This window comes from Rhipicephalus microplus, chromosome 3 (assembly GCF_043290135.1).
Source record: "Rhipicephalus microplus isolate Deutch F79 chromosome 3, USDA_Rmic, whole genome shotgun sequence".
Classification (NCBI taxonomy): domain Eukaryota; kingdom Metazoa; phylum Arthropoda; class Arachnida; order Ixodida; family Ixodidae; genus Rhipicephalus; species Rhipicephalus microplus.
The window spans coordinates 97,173,682-97,185,705 of NC_134702.1; positions in this window are offsets into that span (position 1 = coordinate 97,173,682).

Below are 12,024 nucleotides of genomic sequence, written 5' to 3' on the forward strand. Positions count from 1 at the left end.
TTTTCTCTTGTGGCGTTCCAGGTTCGCTTTTTAACGCCGCTTTAAAAATCTGTAACGGTCGTTGTGACTCTCTCATTTCGACTTCTTATCTACGCGGTGATTGAATTTCACTAGTCTCGGGTATGTGAAAGCGGAAGTAATTGAGAAGCTTGTTTTGCTGCAGTGCTCAGGGAAAAAATTGCGAGCAATGGGTATACGGTGTTAAAAAACAAGTTTGCTATCTGTTTATCTATAGTCATGTTTTTTTTTTTAATTTGTCCCTCTTGTGGCTCTCAAATCGACATGTCGAAGCTCGAGAACTCTGTAAGGCTGGCGCAATCGAAACCGGGTGCCAAGAATTGAGTATAGCCTTTTTTATTTTAGGCTAATTTTATGACATCGAACGCGGAACGTGCTTTAATAGTATTTATATATTTCTTTTTTTACCTATGTTTCAAGAAAGCCGTCATTAAAAGCGGTCGCATTTGTGAAATTCTTGCATTGAAAATCGTTTATTGAGGGAGGGCTGCCCCCCCCCCCCCCGCACACCCCTCATGCGCACGCCTATATATGCGTGATCTTAACTTTTGCGGTGGTACAGACTTGTTTTTTTTTTCTTTCGTTTTCCAGATCAAATTTCTCGATTATTTTTGTGTACGGATAGGTCCCGCTTGGAGTTTTGCTTTTTTTTCTTAATCACTGACAAACGTGAATAATTTTAGGGTAACATCAAAGAAATACTTGTTTTATAGTAAATAAACATGTTATCGAAATTGGGGCGCCTACTCAATATAGAAACAGTACTGCCATTGTTAAAACTTCCAATACCCACGTACACCGCTAATGCAGATGTGATAGGGATGAAAGCACTGCGTCGTCAGACTGAAATGAAAAAAAAAAGAAGCATTATTTGCATCGACGGGGAAAAAGAAGTCAATGAGCCAACTTTTCTGTGATCTGCGGAAGCAGATGGGCTGAAATATTTTTGATCGTCGAATCCATGACAGGATATTGCTACGTTTCCAGGCATAGCGGTACAGGCGTGCCTTTCTCAGTTTTAGGGCATTGTTAAAAGCGCAGTGCCGTGTATTCTTTTTTGTTTTATTGTTTTTTTTATTTTCATTTATTCTTGGACTGTATATACGCTTCTTTCGCTCCAACACCGTGTTGCTTATCACATCCACATCTAAGTTTTACCCATTATGTTACATTTTTTTTTCAACCTTGTTAAGTAGAGACTGAATAAAAATTCGTGCGTCTCACTTTTGTATTGTCGGTATCATTTATTTGGCAGCCGCATTTCTTTCGGCTATAAACTTGCTATTTTGTTTAATATATATACGATACAACGTTTAATTCAATTTTTTTTTTTTGCGTCTTCGCATTTCTTCGAGCCCCGCGACTCTTTTCGTTTCTAAAGAGCCACTTTTTATGCCGTTATTGATGAGCTGTGCTGAATACAACTGCTTTTTATGCCCTCCCGCGCGCTCAGAGGCCATCGTTATAAATTGTAGCGACCGTTATTCGTTCGAGGAACGCTATCGATCCATTTCTTGAAGGGTAACTGCAGTCTGCTTTGTTTGCGTTCAATCAAAACTCTAACAATTGAAAAAAAATGAATCAAGCTATGGCTGCGAAGGACGACTCTTGTGCCTCGAAGGCAATTTTCGAGCTCCAATAAATGTGTAGGACCATGTTACTGGGCTGTGCCATATTTCGTTGTAGCTCGTTCAACGACACTTATTTAAAAGAACAAAAAAAAAACTCTGCATTGCTGTTTTATTCTTAAAGTGGTCGTGAAACGAAAATGAAGCTGTCCGGTTGTAATTTTCTGTGCTTCAGTAAAGATAAACATGTCGATTCTGAAATACTTCGGCGCAGTTTCCAGTCTATATATTTATTAACACCTGTTTGAAATCAGTTTTCTCGGGCTCCTGAACTGCCATGAGGCCCTATTGGCTGCCATAGGCAACATGTGACATCAGTGAAACGTCATGGTAAGAGAAGTTATAAACAGAGAGATAGCCTCTTTTGGTCCAAATGACAAATTTATAAGAACCTAGGAGAGAGAAAAATAACACAATTTTTATACTCTAAAATGCCTATACTGTGGAAGTTCAACGAGTGATATCCAAGTTGCTTCCACTTAAAAGTACTTCCGAGCTCTGTCCCCTGTCACCGTCGCCTTCGCTCGCTCGTTGCGACGTCCCGGTGTTTTTCTGACTGGCTGCGTTAAGGCACGTTTACGCTAGAGAAAGACGACGCTGACATGACCCCGACAAAAACACGAGGCAGACGCAAACCATGGGCCGACGAGTCGCCCGCCTACGAAGTCGCCAGACCCCATGGTCACACTATAGGCCGCCGACGACGATGACGCCTCAGAAGACGGCACTTCATCGTAGTGTAACATCATGAGAGGCAGAAAACACCAGCAAAACGCATCCGCAAACCTGTCGTTGGCGTGCTTTTGGGAGATCGTCGTTTGAGCGAATATTTGCCCCATGTCTATGCTTCAAACGACCACGAAGCGGGCAATCTAGGGGGAGGTAACGATGCCACCTCCGAGGCTTCCGTGGCGTCTGAATAGGCAGCTCGAGCACCCAACGGAAGTCTTTTCTTCACTACCCTATTGTGTATCCCCAACCCCGCCCCTCGTTACCATGGATTATGGTGAAGGCTGCGCCCAGTAGCCGGAGAGGGACAATGGCAGAGTAGGAAGCATGGCTGAAAATGAGGTGCAGGTGGGCAAGTTTAGCCGGTGTCACTGCGTGTGCCTCCAAATGTGACTACAGCCAACGAAGGGCTGTGAGCACGACAAGACGCGGGTGGCGTCTTCGAGAGACCACCTGCGGACTGTTTGTGTCTTTGCAGTGTACATACGCCTGACGATAGTTACACCGCGAGAACAAAACGACGACACAGAGACAAAAAGGACAGTTCTCGCGCTATAACTATCGTCATGCCATACCAACTAGCCCAAGCTGCCACACTTCTAAGGTACATACGCCGACGACAAGAGAAAAGACACCCCTAAAGACAGCCCGCAGACCAAAAATGGTGACGTGCCTCTCTAGTGTAAACGTGCCTCTAGGGTTTGGTTATGTGGCGTGTTTTGGGTGGCGTATTCCTCGCTATGCCTATCGTGTGCGTTGTCAGACAGTGGCCAAGAACTTATCAAATGGGAAACAACGTTCGTGACGGTGTTACGGCACCGCAGTCGAAACGGTATGGCGCTACGAACCGCGGTCAACTATAGCTTAGGAAACGTCACTGCGTCGCCATGTTTTGTCGACGACAGAGAGTTTTCGTTGGCTGACTTAAAGTGACATCAGCTGTACAGTTGGGGGAAACTCGAGTGGAGGAGTGAGAATTGTGCTTTTATCGCTGTTAAATGAACCCAGGCAATGAAACTAGTCAAGGTATAGTATTTAATGGACGGCCGGGATTCTCAATACACACGGAGTTGAAGATTTTCTCATAATGTTTCGCGACCCCTTTAAGCCATGAACTTTTTTCACAGACGTACGCTTTTGCCGTCAGTTATTGATGTTTGATAGTTTGCTGGATATATTTTAGGAATAAAGTAACTTGATTGTGTACACAGCGCAAAAAAAATGAGTCATTATGTAAAGCTTGTTGTGCAACCATGCTTCGAATATTTGATCTATACTTCCTGTCTCAGATAACCCTTACTCAAAAGTCATATATGTCACAAACTATATGCGGCCATGCGTGCATATATGTAGCTACCGCGCGCCATAACTGGATGTAGCTGAATAGTGCCGTACAGTGCCCGAAAGGTCAATATATGGAGCCAAATACAACCATACATGACTCACAGCCACATCATATGCGACGTCAAATGTATCCATATATGGGAATGTGCTTCCAGATATAGGATAAAGGGTGAACTAATGATGCGGTAGAAAGCTTTGTATCCATAGTGAAAAAGTACCCGGCGTCCTACTAGGCGCACCAAGTTCACTTGAAATGCAGCTTTCGTCCGTCAGGCCTTTCCCACCAAAATGGCATTGCCCCTGGCACGTTTCGATCCGTGCAAGCTTTCCAGCCTTATGGACATAGCAAGAGCTGCCTCCGGTATAAGCAAGGGAGATTGCACTCAGTTAACCTACGTTCTTGTTACGCAGGCACGCTACCCGCCGTTACGACGAACCTCGATTAACCGGAGTGAACAACAGTAAGCGCCAAATGCAGTTGGCACAGGATAAACACGAAAAGTTATTTTTAGCTTGGGTTGTGAAACAAGTCACGTGACACTCAGTTTCACGATTAACGTTTAGCTGGTTTTCACAAGTGTGCTGGTCGGCAAGCACAATGTATTTCGTTCAAATAACTCCCTTCCTCTTTGCACCTGGAGTCCCCGAGCGTATTCCGTCAAGAGTTTTGACAACGTCTAGCATATCTTATCGCTAGTCTCGCAACTATGGGCGGAGTAAACTTACACTCGGTGCGAAAAAAAATGAGTGATTCTTAAGAAAGAGAATGGAAGAGAAAAGTGAGCCCCGTTATTGTCTGCTTCGATGAGCGACACCGCCACAGTAGCTCACAAGGAATGGGGGTGAGGAGGGATAAAAGGGTAGGAGTAAAGGTGTAGAAAAGAGGAAGAAGAAGCGACAACAAACTAAGGAGATAGGAGAGACAGGTAAGATGGAAGCACGGTCACTGGAGTCCAAGGACGGTGTACACTTGCGAGAGATGTTGTCGGCGTCTGTAGATGGCGTAGAGCAGGTCCAGTAAGTCAGAGCTACACTGTCGTCGAAGGTCGTCGGCGGCAGGAGGTGACGTAGGGCGAGCCCAGTCGGCCAGAGCTACGCTGACGTCGAAGATCGCAAGCGCGCGGAGCACGCGGGCGCACAACCGGTCGGCACGGAATCCAGCAAGCGAGTGGTACGAAAGTCATGACAATCCGTTGCATGTTACGTTTGGTATCGCCCTGTTTGGTGCGTGGTTTGTACTGACGGACTTCGCGTGCCAGCATCTCTGTCATTGAGAAAAGTCCTGTTGACTTGCCTTTGGGAAGACGTCTCAGCCTAAATTGGAGCCAAGCTGCCTGAGACCGACGACATGGTATACGCCATTTTCTTCATTAGCTTCCTAAACTGAGTGGTCACCCTCAGTTCAAAGCAACCACGGTTAGTGGCGTAATTGTGGTTAGTGGGGTAACTGCAGTTGGGATTTCTGTCGAACTGGATGTAACTATGGCTCAAGATAACTGAGCTTTGCCGTGATTGAGGTTAGCGTGCCCGTGTAACATGGGTATATAGAGGTGGTATTACGTTTGAGGGTAGATATTGCCGGGCAGTTCTTGCGATGCGTGTTGGCTTGACGCACGTGGGCTTTTTTTTTTTTGCTGATTTGGTTTTTTGGGCTCACCTTGTGATTAGTAGACACTCGCACAGTACTGCTGAAAGACAGATCAAGTGTATATGCTGTATGTATAGCACCGTTCACGCAGTGCTTAAGGACGTAGACGCCACACTTCGGGTCGAAGTAACGCACGCAGATTACTCGCTGATTGAAATGGAAATGTTTAATACTAAGTCATACACGTAGTTTCACTTCTAGCGTCTACAGTTCGTGCGATGTCCGGGCGACTTTGACTCGAACTCTTGCATCAGCGCCAACATTACCTGTATCGCGTAGATTTTCAGCGACACGACGCCGTTATCCCGTGCAACTAATGTTAATGATACGTTTGGTTTCCCGTCCCGAAACCACAATATATGAGAGATGCCGTAGTGGAAGGCTCCGAAAATATCGACTATTTGATGTGTTTCGAGGTTCACTGACGTCGCACAATACATGGGTCTTCGGCACTTCGCCTTCATCTGAATGCGACCGCTGCGGCTGGAATCGAAGATTTGGGTGCACGTTAAAGAACCCCAGGTGGTCGTAATTTCCGGAGCCCTCCACTACGGCGTCTCTCATAATCATGTGGTGGTTTTGGGACGTTAAACCCCACATATCAATTAATGCGGCTGGAATCGAACCGATGACGTTCGCGTCGGTAGCCAAGCACCAGAACCACGGCTCTACCGCGGAGAAACACGCGCATAGCACTCGTTACACTAAAGAAGAAAAAAAAAAAGAACGATATGACGTTTCAACGTTTCACCGTTTGAAAGCACTGTGTTTTCGCTTTTACCATATGCAAGCCGCCTAATGATGGTGTATTTCGACTTGAACACTCACATGAATACCTTTAACAACTTTAACGATCATATGTTTTTTTAATCAACCGGGTTGTCTCAAGCCTCTGTCATCATACTAAACATTTTTATTTCCCGTTTCGATCAGTGAGCCCTGTAGTGACATTTATGCTATCGGAGAAAGAGGCTGAAGTCCCAACTTATGCGAGGTTTCGTTGCTGAGTGCAACGAGGAAATAAATTGCGGCTATCTAGAGTGCGCTCTAAAGATAGCTCTAGGCTGAAAGCAAGAGCGGTACTTATCACGTGCTTGGCCAGATATCGCCAGATAACCCTACATTGGCGACAGGTAAGCATGCGGAGCAGCCCTTCGGCTCCATACGCCCTGAAAGATACATGCATGCCCTCAAGTGCAAGGTAAACAGAAACAACCGGCTCGCACGTATCTTGCGACGCTTCGGGACATTCCGCTCGTGTCGAGAGGGAAGAAAAAAATCTCCGAGAATCCCCGAGCTGGCTCGAGCATATCGACCACATTATACCGGGGATGTGTATGCAAATAAGAGCGAATTACAAGAAGCAAGAAAAGACAGACAGGCTCCGGGGTGATATCGCTAAAGCATATGACGCGAAATAGCACAAAACGAAGAGTAGGCGGCATTCCGCGACAGTTGGAAGGCATCGCGTTCGTAATCTTAGGCCTTCGCAAAACTCGCATATCCGCTTTTTTTCCCCTTTTCGTAGCAGCACTTCACGTTGTAGGGTATCCCGAGGATAAATAAATGCGAGAATCTGTGCTCGAGTTCAAACTATCACACGCGTGTCGCAGTTTTGCCTTTCTGCAACTAGGTCTGGTACAATACAGGGTGTCTGCATGCATTATTTCTTTATTTTCCGTTTTAAAGAAACTGATGGCAATGAGAACGGCGCTAGTGAAGGTAGTGTTGCTGCAACGGAAGGCCGTACTCCCCATTTGTTTGAGACTGTTATTGACTGTTAGATAGCAGTGCAACGTCTTCGCGCTTCCGACCATACTTGAAACACAGCCTCATCTGTTCGGTCTTTGTCATATGAAGGCTTGCGGGGGGTTTCCCGTTGAGGGGAGAGGGAGTTACGCTGTAGCGCCTTCACTACCCCCCTTAACTACCCCTCTCCCTAACGCTTACTCAAGTGAGAAAAATGCGAAGCTCCGCAAATATTTTGCAAATGAAAATGCGATGATGACATGGGCTTCTGACAACAACGGTCTGCCATGTACCCGGGTTGTCAGTGGTAGTGATGGCCAGTGAGTACTTTGAATGTAGCATCGGGTGTCCCTTATCACCACTGTCGTAAAAAAAGATCTTTAAGAGCTGCGTCAGTTCCGCCTTCAAGGGTAACAACACAATCGCGACAGCTAGCGTAATCGGGCCTCATTTCATAGCCTCCATGGCTACGGTTCTCGGTGCGTGCCTCAAGCATGCCTTGAGGAAACGAATGACCGCGTCCAGCATTGGCCGTTTCAAGCTGTTCGAGAATGCTATATGCAAGCGCAGTTTTGTGTGCACTACGCCATAATCCTCGCGTTTGCGGATCAGCGAGGGGCCCACTGTATGCATCTGTGAGGCAACACGCGGATTCTATGCAGCTGTTTTCTTTGCTTATGAAGATGACACATTTTCTGAGCTTTTCGGATTGGGTGGTTGGCCTTTAGAAGTTCGTGATTCAAGTGTTTCGACATACGTCATGATTCTGCGCGTCTTTGATGCAATATTACATTTGTTAAGGAGAATCCTTCAGCTACACGACATTCGTACAGTGTTTGTCTAAGTCAGTTCAAAAAATATCATGCCTCTCTGGTGGAACTCAGAATGTAGCTGGCTCAGAACAGCCAGCTTGTCATGCATACGGCCAGGATTCAGTTTCAACTCGAACCAGAACGTTTTTATTATTTAATTTATTTGCGTCTTTCTAAATTTTTCGCTCACGGACACAATGACGATTTTTCGCCCACAACCAACGGCGCCAACGCCGACATCGACACCGGAATTTCTGCGAAAGGAGCTCTTTAACGCGATCGCGGTAAAACGTGCGCAGCCATAACCCCGCGCATTCAGAGACGACCTGGAAGGTCCGACTGAATGAATTCATGGGACAGCATGGCTGCCCCCTTAAGGTGAATAGGGGTTACGACCTGCCTACCCCTACATAACCCCTTTAGAGCACGTCCATGGCCCTTGTATCTTTTTTGTCTAAAGCGTATAACCGCTCTTCCGAGCCACGAAAATGTCAAAGCAACCATGCAATGCAAACAGTTCTTCTGTTCGCGTCGCTCTATTATTCTTTCCTCTCGGCACGAATATTCCGGAGTGCCCGGTGGCCGCTTGACCGGTAGGAGCGGGGACGGAAGTGGCCGTCGAGGACGGTGGGAGCGCACTCTGGTGACCACGCCTAGCGTGGGCGTCTGCGTGTGTGCCGTCACCACGGTGTACCGCGCCATCTATCTCGTCGAGCGAAAGTGGGCCCTTGTCAAACGCACGAGCAGAGGGGTGCCCGGGCCCGCGTGCAAACATATACGTCGAGTCATTCGGCTCTCCACTTTAGTCGAAACCTCGCCTTGGGTCGACTTTTCTCTCCAGGGTTGGGCACTGTTTGTCCTTGCTATAAGGTTACATCGCCCGAGTGCCTTGGAAAATATTTTTAAAAGCAGACAAAGGAGTAAAAAAAAACGAACTACATTAGAATTTGGTAAACTCAGCGTTATGCACCGAGAGAACCAGCCTGAGTCACGGAAGCAGGAGATGAGAAAACTGCTGCTGCCTAACGGAAGCACAGGTCGAGGGGTTAGCAAACCGGTCTAACAATGAAAATTGTGGACAGTTAATACTTAAATGTCACCGCGCTCTGATTATTCTCCCAACGACAGAAGCGCCACTGCTCATAGTGCAACGAACAAAGCTAGAGATACGATACACATTGGCCATGACGTTAAATTTCTTCTCGCGACGCAACTCTGTCAGCGAACTCAAATTTTATTCGTTCAGGTTGTTATCCGCAGTGCTGTGGACGCTCTGAAAAATTAATTCAGTCTAATACTACTGTTTAAGCATTGCTATATGAAGCGTTATCATTGAATCAATACATTAGGCGTTATATATAAAAGCATGCTTCCGGATTCTATTTTCTGCAAGGCTCCTTTTGACATGCGCAGCGGGAACTTGCACCTCGTCATTCAACAGGCGTTATTGTACATTCGTTTTCTGTATTACATTTGATTTGTCGCTCCTTTTCTAATGTGATGTTGCCCATGCGCAACACTCTGAATACATGTACTTATTTGCCCATGCGCAACACTCTGAATACATGTACTTAATCTCAGTCGGTGCGGCAAAACTAGTTTTGGTAGCGCCTGTCATGTGTTTGCTCTTCTTTTTGTGCCCGTCAAATTTTTGCGCTCATTGTTAAACTGTTCATGTATCGCCAACTAGCCGAACAACTTGTTCTTCTTTGAGCATTTATTTTAAGCATTACATTTAAGCATTACTAATAAAGTGAGCGGGCCAATACATGATACGGAAAGAGGAACATGACCTGCAAACCTGCTCCTTCGCTTCGTATAGAACCTCGAAGCTCTCTTAACTCACCCGTTTCAAATCCAATAAGAAAGCTCTCTAACGATCATCCGAATATACCATACGATCTGTGTTTGGCAAAGTTCGTTGCTACTTCATGCGGAACAAAGGAGTGCTAAGAATGATGGGTACGTGCGCCTGACCTCTTTGTCTCTTGTTTGCGCCCGGTTTTTTTTTAGATATTCTTTGTTCTTCGGCATCAGTTCGAAAGTGGCCGAAGACGCATTCGTTGCAGGCGATGAGCGATGAACGTTCAAGGGCGTCTTCGTGTCCCAGTATCAATGTCTCACTTTAATAGTACCCCAATCGTTCCGTCAATGTCGGCGAATCTGGGTTGATGAATGGGAGTTATACATAGCCGCCTCTCAATAGTTGGGAACCCCGCCCGTCAAGAGCACTGCTAACAGGTACTCACGGCGCCTGAATCGCACAGTGACGATCATCACGGCATTGAGTATACACTACATAAGAATATAAACTTGAGCGACTTGTCAGGCGTTTATATTTTGGTTGAAGCTGCGCACATGGAGTGAGGGAGAAGCAATGGGGCACAGAACAGGCACCGACTCTCAACTGAACTATATTGTAAAACGAAAAAAGCTATAGCATATATACACAGGGTGTTTCAATAAATGTGTCCAATACTATTGACAGGAAACATGTGTCTGCATGCTGTCTGCGGCGTTCATTTTACGGTGGCAGTAGGTATCTTCATATGCGTACAAGCAACGAATATGGCAGCAAAATAGAAATTATAACAATGAAGGCTTTTTATCCAGCGGTAATACTGCAGTCGAGTAAGATGAAAAATTTGAGTCCCTCATATCTATAGCCAGATTGAAATTTCTCAAAGGCGGCCGATGAAATCCGGCTAATTTAGCTGGCAAAACTTAAACGGCGCATCTACCATTTCTTTCGAAAGCGCCCATAATGATGACAGTGTTTCCCTCGCATTAGAGAAAGGGATACGCGGACGTCGATAAGCGCCCACGTGGCTGGAAACCCTTGCCACAAAACAAAGTATCTAGATTGATGGTTGATAACGGTGAGGGAAACAGTGTCGTCATTGCAGGTGTTCACAAAGTGAAGGCGCTGTTTGGTGCATCGGTTTCAGCAGGCGACAGAAAAACAAAATATTTTCCGTCTGCAACCCTCCAGTTGCTTCTTGGTGTATCTCCCTAAACAATAGTTTAAACAGGTGAAAACTGCGCATTTTTTCTGCTTCGAATGCATAAATTGAATTCAGTACAAAATTTCACGCTCCAGGGAGAAGTAAAATGAAATGAATTCTAGAAGTGGTTAAGGCGGCGTCGGTCGAAACGTGCATGAGGGGCCATACAAAGTTGAGCGTGCTCCACGCGGTGGTCTAGTGGCTAAAGCACTCGGCTGCTGACCCGCTGGTCACGGGATCGAACACCGGCTGCGGCAGCTGCCTTTCCCAAGGAGGCGGAAACGTTGTAGACCCGTGTGCTCAGATTTGGGCGCACGCTAAAGAACGCCAAGTGGTCGAAATTTCCGGAGCCTTCCACTACGTCGTCTCTCATAATCACATGCTGGTTTTGGGACGTTAAACCTCACATATCAATCGATCATTCAATCAATCAATCAATCAATCAATCAATCAATGCTCCACGAGCGCCAACGCTGTTTTTGGCCACTTAGGAGTTCTCACACTTGCTTCGCTTCTCAACTTTCAATAGACTAATATGAAGGCTTACGTAAGCAGGCTGCTTCAAGAAGCGGGACCGAAAACCCTTAAAAGTGAGGATTTTAAACTCGCTTCCTCCTTTGTTGCATTTTATGTGGCGAAGGAACACGACTTGGAACGTCAAATATAACTGTATACGTATTTATTTTTTATTTACTAATACAGCATTTAAAGGGCAGTAAATAACCCCGAGGTCCAAACATTGTTATCAAGAAAAATGTCTGTACTTTAGTGAACATGCTACCGCAAGAAGTTTGCAACTACGTGCTATATTAAGGACGTTACAAAGAGTTAAAACATCGGTTTCAGCTGGTTTCAAGTTTTGGCGCGGCCTCGTCACCCTTCTCTCGCACAGGAAGGGGGAAGGTGTAGCCCGTCGTCACGAGCGGTGTGACACGTCAAATGTCCGATCGGAGACTTTGGGTCACTGCCCGTAAAAGGAGGATTGGTCAGGCGTATAGGAAAGTGGGGCAAGAATCGTTTTTCAAAATGGAGGCTCTGCGCGGTGCATAGCGCGGTATAGTATTCGGAAAACGTGATGGCCGCCGCGTACT